Raw genomic sequence first — 15,726 nt, 5'->3', positions numbered from 1 at the left:
AAAAAAAACTAGAACACTGGAAAAATATGTTAGACAACTATCTCAGACAATAAGCAGGCAGTGCAGGACTAAGATTTCTGGAAAAGGGTATCCATGAGGTAAGCTCTGTGATCATCCTAGCTTTCTGCCTAGAGGCAGTGTTCAGATTCAATTGCAGGGGAGAGAAAATCAAAGTCCAGTGGGCCCTCTGAATTGAGAAGACAGAGACTGGATTTCAGGAAGGGTAAGGTAGCTACAAATGGTGGAACTGAGTATCCTAGAGAATAGAGGTAAGGAGAGAAAGAGTTACAGGAATAGGAAAATGGGTCCCTTTCAGTCTTTGTCTGTATACTGATCTGTACATGCATTGGGAGAAATTTTCAAAGGCCAAGCAAAAGAACAAAATCTGGGAGAAGAACAATTTCTGGGGGATCTAGAAGCCAAACAGTTCCTAGAGGTTACACAAAGGAATCATTTGAGTTCCAATCCAACAAAGTGAAAGTATGGGACATTAAGTAGAGATTTAAGAAGAATATAAACTAAATATAGAGAAAAGTTACTGTAGAGCTGTCTGCAGAAGGCTTCAAACAAAGCTTAGAAAGAATCAATTTAATCTTCAAGCATGTTAATGTCCAGCCAGAACAATGACATTACTCTTTAAAATCTAGCACCTTCAACATAAAATTTACAACATCCAGCATACAATTAAAAATTATTTCACATGCAGAGAAGCAGGAAAATATTGCCCAAATTTGGAGTAAACTCAATAATTAGAAACAAACCCAGAAAAGACTGAGAGGACTAAATTAAAGAGATGTTGAAAGATCTATGATAAATATACCCATTATGCCCAAGAATTGAGGCAAACAAGAACATAATGAGGAGAAAAATATGAAGCATAAAAGAGAAACAAGTGGAAGTTCTATGAATGAAAAATGAAATATCTGAAATGAAAAATTTGTTAAGAGTAGAACAGACCTTGCAGCAGCAATGACCACTGAACTTGAAGGTATAGCAAGACAACTAACAAGTAAACGAGAAACAGAAAGCAGACTGAAAACAAAAAAATGTGTAAAGGATTAGTGATCCCTGAGATAACACCAAGTGGTCTAACATGTACTGGGAGTCCCACGAAAGGGAAGGAATAGAGAATAAATATTTGAAGGATTAATGGCTGAAATTTTTCCAAATTTGATTAAAATAATAAACATATAGATCCAAGAAGCTCAGTGAACTCCAAGCAGAATTAGAGACAAAGAAAATTACATCACAATCAAAGTGCTTTTAAAACATAGTGAAGAGAAATTATTTAAATTAGCCAGGTGAAAGGCACATACATACAATGGAAGCCAGATAGAATTATAGCAGACTTCTTGGCTGGAACTATACAATATGTAATGCAATGGTGTAACATCTTTAAAATGACAATAAATCTGTCAACCTAGGATTTTAACCCCATCAAAAATATTTCAAAAGTAAAGGCAAAATGAAGACTTTTTCAGACAAAAAAAGAAAAGAAATTTCAACACCATCACTTCTGTACTACAAAAAAAAATTAAAGAAATTTTTTCAAGCAGAAAGAATACTATACCAGATGGAAATTATTATTTGGATTTACACAAAAGAATGAAGAGCACCAGACATAGTAAGAATATGGATAAATTGTACAGCAGATCTTTAGAACTTACCATTCTTGCATACTTGAGACTTCATACCTGTTGATTAGCAACCCTCCATTTCCCCTTTCCGTCAGCCCCTGGCATCTGCCACTCTCTCTGATTCTGAGTTACTGTTTAAGATACCTAATATAAGTGGAATCTTGCAGTATGTGTTCTTTAATGGCTGGCTTATTTAACTTAACATAATGTACTCAAGGTTCATCCATGCTGTCACATATATGGCAGGATTATAGGAAAACATGTCCATGTTGCTGAATATGGCTATATATATTTGGATATTAATGCCTTATCTGATACATAGTTTTCAAATATTTTCTCCAATTCCATAGGATGTTTTTTAACTCTGTTGATTGTTAACTTTGTTGTGCAGAAGCTTTTTAGTTTGATGTATTCCCACTTGTCTATTTTGCTTTTCTTGCCCATGTCATGTTTAAGAAATCAGTTCCAAGACCAATATGATGAAGTTTTTCCCTATGTTCTCATCTAGGAATTTTACAGTTGCAAATTTGCATTTAAATCTTTTTGACTTTTTGAGTTGATTTTTGTGTAAGGTGTAAAATAAGAGTCCAATTTTATTCTTTTGCATGTGGACATACAGTTTTCCCAATACCATTTGTTGAAGAGACTGTCCTTTCCTCATTGTGTATTCTTGACACCCTTGTTGAAGATCAGTTGACCATATATTCATGGATTGATTTCTGGGCTCTTTTTTCTGTTCCATCGGTTTATATGTGGGTCTTTATGCCAGTACCATACTGTTGCAGTTACTGTATCTTTGTAATATATTTTGAAATCAGAAAGAGTGATGCCTCCAGCTTTGTTCTTCTTTTTCAAAATCATTTTTGGTATCTGGGGTCTTTTTTGGTTCTATAGTAAATTTATAATTGTTTGTTTTTTTCTGTAAAAAATGTCAATGGGATATTGATAGGGATTGCACTGAATCTGTAGATCACTTTGGCTAGTATGGACATTTTAACAGTATTAAGTCTGCTAATTCATGAACATGGGATATCTTTCCATTTGTTTCTATCTTCTTTAATTTCTTTCATCAACATTTTGTAGTTTTCAGTGTGTAAATCTTTCACCTCCTTAGTTGTTTTCTTTATAAATATTTTACTCTTTTTGGTGGTATTGTAAATTTGTTTTCCTAATTTCCTTTTCAGGTAGTTCATTATTAGTATAGAAACAAAATTGATCTTTATATGTTGATTTTTTATCCTGCAACTCCACTGAATTCATTTATTAGTTCCAACAGTTTTTTGTGAAGTCTTCAGAGTTTTCTGTGTATAAGATCATGTGATCTACAAACAGTAACAATTTTATTTCTTCCTTTCCAATTTGGGTACGTTGTATTTCTTTTCTTTTCTTTTTCTGCCTAATAGCTCTGGCTAGGACTTCCAGTAAATATGTTGAATAGAAGTAGCAAGAGTGAGCCTCCTCACCTTTTTCTTGATCTTAGAGGAAAAGCTTTCCATTTTTAGCCATTGAATATACTAGTTGTGGACTTTTACAGATAGCATTCATTATGTTGAGGAAGTTTCTTCTATTCCTAGTTTGTTGGAGCTTTTATCATGAAAAGGTGTTGAATTTTGTCAAATGTTTTTTCTGCATCTATTGAGATGATCATGTGGTTTTTCTATCCTTCATTCTGATATATCACATTAATAGATTTTCATATGTTGAGCCATATTTGTACCCCAGGTAAATCCCACTTGGTCATGCTGCATGATCCTTTTCATGTGCTGTTGAATTTGGATTGTCAGCATTTTGTTGAGAGTTTTTGCATCTATATTCATCAAACGTATTGGCCTGTAATTTTCCCTTCTTGTGGTGTCTTTGTCTGAGTTATGCTGGCCTCATAAAAAAAAAATGCTAAGTGTTTCCTCCTCTTTTATTTTTTGGCAGAGTTTAAGAAAGATTGGCATTAATTTTTCCTTAAATGTTTGGTAAAATTCACAAGTGAAGCTATCTGGTCCTGAGATTTTTTTTGTTGTTGGGAGGTTTTTATTATTGATTAAATCTTTTTACCATATGTAGGTCTGTTCAGACTTTCTATTTCTTCAGGATTCAGTCTTCGTGGGCTGTAAGTTTCTAGGAATTTATCAAATTTTTTCTAGATCATCCATAGGAGACAAAGGATATTATATAGTAACAAAAGGGTCAATTTAACAGGAAGATTTAACAATTCTAAATATATATGCACCCAACTTTATAATAACTATGTATATAAAACATTGTTAGAACTGAAGGGAAATATAGGTATAGCTCGTTTTATTGTGCTTCACTTTATTGCACTTCATTGATATTTCATTTTTTAAAAATTGCTGGTTTATGGCATCAGGCAAGCCTGTCAAGCTAGTCTGCCATTTTCCCAATATTTGCTCACTTTGTGCCTCTGTATCACATTTTGGTAAATGTCACAGGTGACAGGTGACCCTTGAACTACATGGGTTTGAAAAGCACAGGTCCACTCACACCTGGATTTTTTTCCAATAGTAAATACTATAGTACCACACAATTTGCAATTGGTTGAATCCAAAGATATAGAACCAGGGATAAGGTGGAACCACATATATGGAAGTTTGCTAGTGACAATGTCTCTATTTTGTCAGAGTGTTTCTTATTTTTGTATCTGATAGGTTTAATGTAAGAAAAATGCCTGCATTTTATTGTGTGAATTTAGATCATCTTATAAACATATATATGTCTAGTATCCAAAAAGTCATTGTATATGATGGATTTTGAGCTTTCTAGCTCAAAAGTTTTCAATTCCTAATTGTATACGACCCAGTGTAAGTGTAAAAGAAAATAATTGACCATGGAATGATAAATCAGTATTAGAGGATTGTGAAGTAATCACTATTATTAAGATATTAACCCTGGAGTTAGGGTTAGGGTTAATGCTGATTAGTGACATAATATTAAAAGATTTTTAGATCCAATATAAAATTCAACAATATTTGGCCAGTCTAGTAGAGCAGTGACCTATCTCCGTGCTTGTGGATAAAAATTAGACTTCTCACTAAACAGTTTGCTGTCTGAAATTTGGTTTCTGAGTTCTGTGCAAGATAATCCTGGAAGAGAATAAAACAGCAAGAGTCTACAGTAGCACTATCATATGTGTCATATGAAATCATAGAAGTCATCACTCCAATGCCTTCTAAGTCAAAGACAGATGCTAATGAGCTTAATATTGAGATCACAAGCCTGCCATGATTTCCTCAATACAAACTGATTAAAGCAAACATTATGAATATATCAGTTAATACATAATTAACATATTTTCTGTCTTCATCTTCTACCTTTATTCCTGAAAAAATATAGCATTTATGTATTTGGCATTTTATATCATTTAGACATCTTTATGAAAAGCATGAACCACTCATTACCCTGGGACCCTTGAAATGTCTTTTGCCATTCTCTATACTGAATGAAATATATAAAGCGTAGAAACATCATATAGATAAGAGTTATACATTAAATTAGCCTAACCAAGTCTTTCTTGGTAGATGCTTGAACTCACTTCCTTGCACTAAAGCAGTTTTCTTCCTTTAGTATTTTAGTAGTCAGAAAGAGTACCCATAAAAATATGACACTTTACAAAGGAGAAAAATAATAGGCCGAAAACTGAGGAAAATATTAAGGTAAAGGGTGCCCAGAAAAATAGTACATGAAGTTTACAGTTAGAAATGAATGTCTACCATGATCTGACAAGATTGGAAGATTGACAGCATATATCTGGGGGAGATTCATGTGAAAAACCTTGCACAGTAAACACAGTGAAGAATTTTGACTGACCAGATATTCAGCAGAAGACATCCACAGTAGAGGAGGCTCTTAATAATCAGGTATAGACTCACATGACCCATCCTTTGCATGTAAGTCAACTCTTTTCCCATCCACCCTGAAGCTTCATCAGTGGGCCATATGCTGTCCATCTCAGCGGGGATGGGAACTAGGTATCATACCAACGACATAGTCTTTTCCTCACAAAGGCTGATCTAGCACACCTGGAATCCACCCAAAACAAAGGCCCGCACTAATGAAATCCCTGATTGAACAGATTTATACCATTGTTGGGCATAAGGAGGACAGTTTGGCCACCCGGTGGCTGGTTGAATTGAGCCTCTTCTTTCAGATGCGGATGGTAATTTGTCGTGTTTTATGTGCAATTATACATTCCCTGATCAGTATGTCCACCGACACAACCTCCAGCTCTTTCTAGGCCTCAGTATCATTATTCCTTCTCTTGCACCTGCAGGCCTAGGGATGGTAATATTTTCTGATTGCAACCTGTTCACTGTCTTTCATTGGTTCCTTTAACTCTTGATGAAGCTCTGTAAATCGTCCCTTTATTTAACTGTCTGGTTAAAGCCTTTTGAATATGCTTACTGTTTCTCAATCATGCTCTGATCATGTGCATGAATGCCCTTGTTTAGGCAGAGGCTGTACCATAAAATGAGAAACAAGCTGAGAAAAAAAATCCAGGAAGCAGGAAGAAGATACATTCACACATGGATGGAGAAAAGTCAAATTGGTAGAAAGAAAAATGGCGATAGAACAAAATATAACAATATCACAGTCAGGATACTGACATTGATACAGTCAAGATACAGAACAATTCCATCACCACAAGGATATCTCATGTTGCCCTTTTATAAATACAAACACTTCCATCCCATCCCCATGCCCTCCTTAACTCATGATAACCATATATTCTCTATTTCTAGAAATTTGTCATTTCAAGGTTATATACGTGGAATAATATAGGACGTATAACCTTTATATAAATATAAGCCTTTCAGGATTGGCTTTTATCACTCATATAATTCTCTCAAGATTTATCCAAGTTGTTGCATGTATAAATAGTTCGTTCCTTTTTATTGTTGAGTAGTACTCCATGGTATGAGTGTACTACAGTTTTGTTTTATGTTTTTTTAACCATTCACCCTGGAAGGATATCCAGGTTGATTTTAGTTTGGGGCTATTAAAAATAAACCTTTTATAAACATAGATTTTTGTGTGAACATAAGTATTTGTTTTTCTGGGATTAATGCCTAGGAGAGTATTTTATGGGACTGGGTCATTTGGTTGTAGCATCCTTCATTCTTTACAAAGATGCCAAACTATTTTCAAAATGCCTGTGTCATTTTACATTCCAACCAGGACCATATGAATAATTAAGCTTCTCTACATTTCTCATATTTTGTATTATTACTATTTTATTTTTTATCTATTCTGATAGGTATGTAATGATATCTCATTGTGATATCTCATTGTGGAATTTCCTTAATGGCGAATGATGTTGAATATCTTCTCAGGTGCTTATTTCCCATCTACATACCTGCTTCAGTGAAATGTCTGTCAATGCCTTTTGGTCATTGGTTGTTTTTTACTGTTGAGTTTAGAGTGTTCTTTATATATTCTACATACCAGCCCTTAACTGGATAAGTGGTTTGCCAATATTTTCTTTGTCTATAGCTTGTTTTTTCATCCTCTTAAAAGGGTCTTTCACAGAGCAAAGGCTTTAAGTGTTAATGAAATCTAATTTATCAGTTTTTCCTTTTATGGATTGTGCTTTTGGTGTCAAGTCTAAGAACTCTTTGCCTGGCCCTAGATATTAAAGATTTTCCCCAATGTTTTTCTAAAAGTTTTATAATGTTACATTTAAGCCTGTGATATATTTTCAGTTAATTTTTTAAAATAAATTTATTTATTTTATTTATTTATTTTTGGCTGTGTTGGGTCTTCGTCGCTGTTGCTGTGTGCGGGCTTTCTTTAGTTGTGGTGAGAAGGGGCTACTCTTCGTTGTGGTGCGTGGGCTTCTCATCACGGTGGCTTCTCTTGTTGTGGAGCATGGGCTCTAGGAGCACCGGCTTCAGTAGTTGCAGCACAAAGGCTCAGTAGTTGTGGCTCACGGGCTCTAGAGCGCAGGCTCAGTAGTTGTGGCACACGGGCTTAGTTGCTCCGCGGCATGTGGGATCTTCCCAGACCAGGGATCGAACCCGTGTCCCCTGCATTGGCAGGTGGATTCTCAACCATTGCGCCACCAGGGAAGCACTATTTTCAGTTAATTTTTGCAGGAGGTGTGAGGTTTAGGTCAAGGTTCATTTTGTTTTGCCTAGGATGTCCAATTGCTCCATCACCATCTGTTGAAAGATTGTCCTTCCTACCTTGATTTGCTTTTGTACTTTTGTCAAAAAATCAGTTGGCCAAATGTGTGTAGGTCTATTTCTGAGATTTTTATTCTGTCCCATTGATCTGTGTGTCTATCCCTCCACCAATACCACATAGTGCTGATTACTGTAGATATATGTCTTAAAAATTGGGTAATTGCATTCCTCCCAACCTCTTCTTATTTTGGCGATTCTAGTTCCTTTGTTTTTCCCCATAAATATTAGAATAACTTTTTCTATATCTACAAAAAGTCTTGCTTGGATGTTGATAGGAATAATGTTAAATGTGTACATTGGCTTAGGAAGATTTGGCATCTTTACTATGTTTAAAAACCTACCCTGTGTATAATACTCTGGAATATCCTGTGAGGCTGCATAATCATTCATAATGTGACTTTATTTTATCATAAGGTAAACTCAAAGTCTAATCAAGGCAGTGACACATCCAAATAAAAAGAAAACAAGAGTTCAGTAGTAGCATGCCAGAATATTTCAAGAGTTCAGGGTACGTTCCAGACACTTGACACAGAAAATTAAGAGTTCGCTGAAGTTCAGTTCGTTCCTCTTGGGTTTCACTGCTTTCTCTTCTTTCCATGCACATTCCAGATTATTCTCTGTTTTAGGGCATTTGTCATTCCCTGAAAAACTCTGCTTCCAGGCTCTGTGTGGCTGGCTCTTCTTGCAATCAGTTCTCAGTTCAAATGTTACTTCTTCAGTAAGAGTCTCCCTGACCACCCAGTCTAAGTAACTCTACTGGTCGCCATACATGGATCTGTTTTATTTCTTTTACAGCACTTGTCACAATCACTTTTTGAAGAGTAGCAGGGTGTCTTCTGCCCCTTCAAATTACTCACGAGAACGTGGTTCTTTGAGAGTAGGCACTGTGTTGGTCTTGTTCACTACTGTATCCTCTCTGCCTCACGCAGGGCCTGACACACAGTGTGTGTATTGTTCTTCATTGAATGAATGAATAAGTACTGTTTGTTTAGACAGAGAAGACGGAAGGCAGTTTGAAGAGACTATGGCTAAATCAAAAACTAGAAAGCAAGAAAAGTGCTTTAAGCTCCAGTGATCAAAGCAGTACCAGGAGGAAAAGAGATTTTGTGATGGGAAATTTACACTTGATTGTGGAGGGCTTTGACCTTTAGATGAGGTGATTTTGCTTTTGCCTGGAGGTAATAGGAATGTTTTTAACAAGGTTGACATAATAATACACTCTTTTAAGAAAATTAAGAGGGAAGAATACAACATAATGGGGTAAGAGTTGGAGAACTCAAATAGAACAGGATACTAGTTGGGATTAAAAACCGATAATACTGCCATGAGATGAGAAGACCCACAAGATGGTCGAGTCACTAATAGAAAGAAGACTCAGTTTAGGGAAAACTTGAGAAGTTTTCTTCAGCTGAGCCTGCTTAACTGCCTCATCAGTTAAAAACAATAGTACTGAGGTATTCGGGAGATAATGTACTAACTCTTCAGTGTCACCTTTCTTTCATTTTTGTTTGCAAATATGTTCCTTCTGTGTCAAGATATTTTCACAGGTAAAATCTTTCTACCTAACTGTTAATGAGCCTGGTTCCTTCCAGCTTAGTTATATACAAAGTTATTTTCATGACTTTTAGTAAAACTGCTTTCCCACTTTAAAACTAGGGCGATTAGTTGCTGAATCAATCTAGAAAAGGCAATTTATTTGAAATAGAAACAAACCATGTGAATTTTATTTACTTTTAAGCACTCCACTGTGTCATATTGAGGATGTTTTGTACATTTAGCCCTTACTCTATTTTAGTACATCATTTGATTTAAAATGGGGAATAATGCTCACTGGGGCCCTTGATCTTCTTTCCCTGGAGGTTTTGTGGTTCATTGATCATTTTGCTCAATTCGTGTTCCCGCAGTTGTCTATGGCGGTCTTACAAAGTGGGGTCAGCCTAGGATAGCAACAAAGAAATTTTCTTGTGAAGAGCTGCTCCTAGCTCATCCGTTTTACTCACGCCCCAAACAAAAATTCCAAAACCATCTACTGGCAACAGGATTTCTAGGCCAGAGTCTTTTTGCTCAGAATAATTGCCATGATTTTCAAGGACTGTTCTGTATTCTTTTCAGTCAATTCTTAAACCTGGAAGAATGCTGCTCTTTGATACTGAGTACCAAGAAGCAGTTGCTGTAGGAAAACCAAATAGTCCTGACATTTCTACTTACCAGGTTTCACTTACAGTTCATTTCAGAGTGTGACAATTAGAAGAAACAAGGAAGGGCTTTGTTTTGTTTTTCCAGACTCATTTCAAGGAACACTACACACAGACTGCCTACACAGTTGTTTGGTTAAAGAAAATGTTTCCGCTCATATTATAGCTGCATTGTAATGGAAAATTGCTCCGGGTGCCAAACCCACCAAGAATGTTAACAGCACCAGAGAAGACCTCTAGACTTGACTACTGTACATTTTTTCTTCCAATATTTCAGCCACAAGTTATAGAGTATAACAAGCTTCTGGAAGTAGAGCTGAAGCAGTCAAAATCAATTTATCCTCACTCTACGCTGATAGGCAACAAGATACTTTCTGAAATGTAAGGTAAATAGTTTCACATGGGAATGAAGCAAGGAAATTCTTTTAGAATTTGGCTCACTGGACTCAGATTCACACCTTTGCTCTAACGTTTACTCTACAGAGTGTTTGTGCTGGTTATTAAAGTTGACTTGGAAGGTTAAAAAGACCAACAGAGACACTGTGTCTTCTAGGGCTGTTGTGAGGTCTCTTTCTAGAGTTTCTTATAAGGTAGTATTAGACATATTATTACTTATACATATTATTGTTAAATTACAGTATACCTCTCATTCAATTTCACATCAGAGAAAATTGAAAACTTCTAACAGACAAGGAAATTATTATGTAAGGACTTGCATGGTACAAACTAATCCAAGAAATGAATGATTCATCTTCCGTATGCATGAAAGACACCATATTATTAGTCTAATACGTAAATAACAGAAATGAATTCTATCTATATGTGGCTTTATCTGCATAGATCAGCCTCTTGGATCGTATTTATGAATTCACAGACATAATGTCATTATAAAATATTCATTATTGTTTCATTGTACAAAAGTATAGAAATTACCTTCATAGTCAAAGTTTAAGGGAAAAGCCCCAGTTCAATAAAAGGGTTTGGGCTTCTCCTTTTAGAGGGATTTACAGTACTCATCAGTGGTATAGTTCACATTAGCATCCAGTGACATTGGTTTGTCTGTATATATTTCTAGCTGTCAACAGAATGTCCTCAGGCAATTGCATCCTGATTCTATAGCTATCTTCTATTCTTTTATAATACACAAGGGTCTAATTTTCTATCAGCAAAGCATGAAATCATGCAAGAATGCCACATAACCAGCATGTGCAAACAAGTAGCACGTTTTCTACACATAAAAATGCTTCATAAAATAACAGATAAATTAAATCTTCTTGTTCAAGTAAAGAGCTTGGAAATCAAGACCTTTTACACAAAATTAGAATTTTCTGTACAGAGCTGACAGTGTCATGTAATTCAACGAAATTTGTTCACCACCTTACATGTTAATATGTGTGACCGTATCATTTTTCTTTGATTTACAGTGGAACTGTTTTATATCAGGAACGTTTTATGGTTACAGATAACAGGCGCATTAACTTCATTAAGATCAGTATTTAGCAATTATCAAATTAACAAAGTGATGACTGGAGGAAATGACTTGTATCAAACTATATTAGCTTTAACACTCATTCAACGCTGTGCAAGAAAAGGACATAGAAATCAAGTGTTTCTCTTTACTTATTCATATTTTGGGTACAGTGGGACAGGCAGTCAAAGTAAACATGAATCCTCAAAAATGACATTATAAAATATACTAAATGATGAATTCAAGATTTCTCTTCCCTCTCTGGAACATATCTAAGTTTGACAAACTGTTTGAAATTATCAATTCAATGATGCCCTTAAAAGGGTTAGCTTTGGCATATATTTAAAATACATTTAAGACATATGTCTCTTCTGCTGCAAGAACTACAGAAAGCTTGGTTTAACATCAGTGATATGACTGAAACTGCTTAAATTATCATTCTCTATATGCATCTCATATTTCCACAACTTCAGGGTATTTTTCAACACTTTCTACATAATGTACAATTTACTTAGCACGTGGCATTCATATGTCTAGCTGTGAAATAACTTGTTGTAATTTAAGCAAACATGTTTTAAATAAAAGGTAGCTAAGGCTTCTAATCTCTGATGTATTGAGTGCAATGAAACCTTCCATAAAAATGGATTTCCCAGGCAGCCAAAGACCATAGAGGCTCCCCTTAAGAAATATATTAATCTCTGATTTACCCTCATGCATTTCAAGAAATCTAGCCGACCAATGTCACCAATGATGTGATTCCATTGACATATTATACTGAAAACAGAGGCCAGGGAAGAAAACTCCATCTATTTTTTTCCTACAAAATCCTTTTTGTTTATTTCTGATTTTCAAACATTAGCAGTCAATATACAGCAAGGCTCCAACTGCTCTTTTAAAAAAACTAGACTTAGTGAGTTATAATTGACATAGAATATACTGCATATACTTAAAGGGTACAACTTGATAAGTTTTTGCATATGTATAGTTTGGTGAATCCATTATCACAATCAAGATGATGAACGTGCTCATCAGCCCCTAAAGTCTCCCTGTGCCCCTTGTAGTTCCTCTCTCCCACCGCTCACTGCAGACGCCACCCTGTTCTCAGGGGTCTAAGGAGCAAAATATTCCCAAAGTGTGCCTCTTAGATGCCATAAATAAAATGCTTTGCACAAACATCTGTCACTACATATTGTTTGCATTTCTTAGGATTTTATATGAATTTTATATAAATTATAGACTATGTGTTCGTTTTTTGTCTGGTTTCTTTCACTTTGTGTAATAATTTGAGACTTATTCATGATGTAGCATATATCACCAATGTATTCTTTTTATTGCTGTGTAGCATTCCATTTTCTGGGTGTACCACATGATCCATTCTCCTGTTGTTGGACATTTAGGTTGTTTCCAGTTTGGGGCAGCTAAATCAAGCTGCCATGTGCATTCATGTATAGCCTTATGCTTTCATATTCCTTCTGAAAATTGCCTAAACATAGAATAGCTGGACCATATGGAACATATGTGTTTAACTATTTGAGAAATTGCTGAGCTATTTTCCAAAGTGGTTGAGATATTTTATGTTCTCCCCAGAAGTATGTGAAAGATTCAGTTCCTCTACATTCTCACCAATACTCGGTACGGTCAGATTTTTAATTTTAGGTACTCTAATAGGTTGTATAGCGGTATCCCAGTGTGGTGTTAATTTACATTTCCCTAATGACTGTGTTGAGCATTTTTCATCTGCTTGTTTGCTGTCTATGTATCTTCTTTGATGAAATGTCTGTTCCAATCTTTTGGAAAACTCCATTTGGAGTTTGAAAAACTCCCTTTTTTAAATGGAGTTGTTTGTTTTCTTCTTACTGAGGTTGAAGTTTTTTATATATTCTGGAGACTAGTATTTTTATCAGAGGTATGAGTTGTAAATATTCTCACCCAGTATGTTGTAATAAAGACAACTTTAGCCCAAAAAAGTCATTGATGTGACTCAGGAATGCTTTTGACACTTAGTCCTTGGCAGGAGAGTAAACTCAACTTTCAACTCAAGGGACACTATAAGTGAGCCAACAAGCACTTCCTGCCACCTACATATACTGGAAAGAGACCTGAAATGGCAGATAATTATTTCTTCATCTTTAATTTCTCAGTTTGTCAGTAGATGGAATAAGTCATAAGATTGCCTCTTTTATTTTCCCACCAAATTTTGTATACCTCTCTGTTGAAAGCTTCCAAGTGACTGTAATTGCCTGTTTCCACATCTATATCCCCATTAGACTTATGTTTCTTGAAGAGCATGCCATACCTTTTGAAAGCCCCAAATCTCCATGATGTCACAATGCTTGGCATTGCCATGTACTCAACAAGTATGTAGTGAAAGAATTAAAAGGCCCTCTTCCTGTGTTGTCAGTGCACATGGCAAAAATCAAGTGACACTTTCAACTTACAATTTCTCCCTCCGAGCAATAGTTAAGTGGTATCAGTCCCAGCTGCCAAGTGGTAACCCAAGAGAAAGTAGTCTCAAAAGTCCAGAAGTGTCTGCTGCCATGATCCTCATCAAATAAAGAACATTCACGTCCAACTCTTAAATAATTACTGAACCAGAATATAAAGTGCTACAAGTTCTTTTGTATTCTGAAATTGGACTGATTTAAGGGAAAAAGAAATAATGAGATTTTTCCCTGTGGAGAAAAGCAAGCCTCTGAAGATTGTGAAAATCATCTTCCATAGTGTCTAGGAATTCTGGCTACCATCTTCTCCTATAGCCAGATTTTCTCCAAGCCATTGCTTTTATTTTTTTTTCTGTAGGATTTGTCCAATCAAATGGGCACCAAGAAACTGCCCAGTGGCCTATTCTCTTGACTGAGGTAGGATGGGATGAGTTAACTGCTCTGGTGCTTCCTGAACCTGCAGTGACCGTCCTGTGAGCTACCATCCTCTTGGAGTGGGGGAAAGCTGTGAACTGATTGCAAGGGATCCCTTTAGCCAAAGGTCTTCCAAGCATGACCCCTAGATAGCATAATAAAGTAATCGTGTGTGGGTGTGCGTGGGTGTGTGTATATGCGCAGTTGACCCTTGAACAATATGGGAGTTAGGGGTGCCCACCCATTGCACAGGCAAAAATCCACCTCTAACTTTACAGTTCGTCCTCCGTACCCACTGTTCCGCATCCACAAATTCAACCAACTGAGGATGGTGTAGCACTGTAGCATTTATTGAAAAAAAAATCCACTCATAAGTGGACCCACGTAGTTCAAACCCGTGTTGGTTAAGGATCCACTATGTGTTGTGTATGTATATATGTGTATACATATATACGTGCATGTACATATATATGTACATATACCTATATACGTACACGCATACATAAATACATGTATATAAATATTGTTACATATTAACATTTTTCAAATATATGTAAATGCTGTTGTGATAGTAAAGGTAGAAGTATCATTGAATTAAAGTCACTTTGTCACCATGTGTTTTTTTTTCAAATAATTCAAATGGAATTATAAATTCAAACTACTGTCTAATATAAACCCTTGATTTTTTTCCCTTTAAGTGTATTCCTTGTCCTGAAAAGCATTGGTAATGTATATGGAAACATTTAAGAACACATTTTTCAGTTCTTATCACAAGGAAACTTGTCTCAAGAGTTTAGATAATGCCAAATAAATAACAGTGTAGTAAAGCAACCGTTGGTTGGATATATATACTGAGCATTGTTAACTGAGTCCTGACTAATTTGGTACAAACACTATGAGATACAGACATTTTATCTCTAGGAAAAGAACACGGCATTTAAAGGAGTAGATTAGGGAAAAGGGTTTAGGCATTTTAAAGAGGTAATTGATTCATCGACTGATGAAATAATCAAAAGATGCATTGGTCAAAAATGTTAGTTTAGAAAATATAGTAAGCCTCAGACACCAATAAATAAAATAAATAAATAAAACCTTGCATGTTTGCAGTTAAGCTTTCTCATCATTTATTACTGCCCTACTTTCCCTCCATATGGAGAAAAGTGTCAAGGAGAAAATATACTCAGGAATGATTGTAAAACCATGGATTTTAAAGTTGTCAAGAATTTTAAGTTATTCTAAAAAGGGCAGAACCTTTCATGAATAGGAAAAAGCTGAAACCCTCGATAATATCCAAGAAACTTTTCCTCATGAATTTTGAGACAATTCCATCAAAAAGTTAGAGGAAGAAAATAAATAATAAACCCATAGAATAAAAAT

This window comes from Tursiops truncatus, chromosome 9 (genome assembly GCF_011762595.2).
Source record: "Tursiops truncatus isolate mTurTru1 chromosome 9, mTurTru1.mat.Y, whole genome shotgun sequence".
Classification (NCBI taxonomy): domain Eukaryota; kingdom Metazoa; phylum Chordata; class Mammalia; order Artiodactyla; family Delphinidae; genus Tursiops; species Tursiops truncatus.
This window is presented reverse-complemented; position numbering follows the sequence as displayed.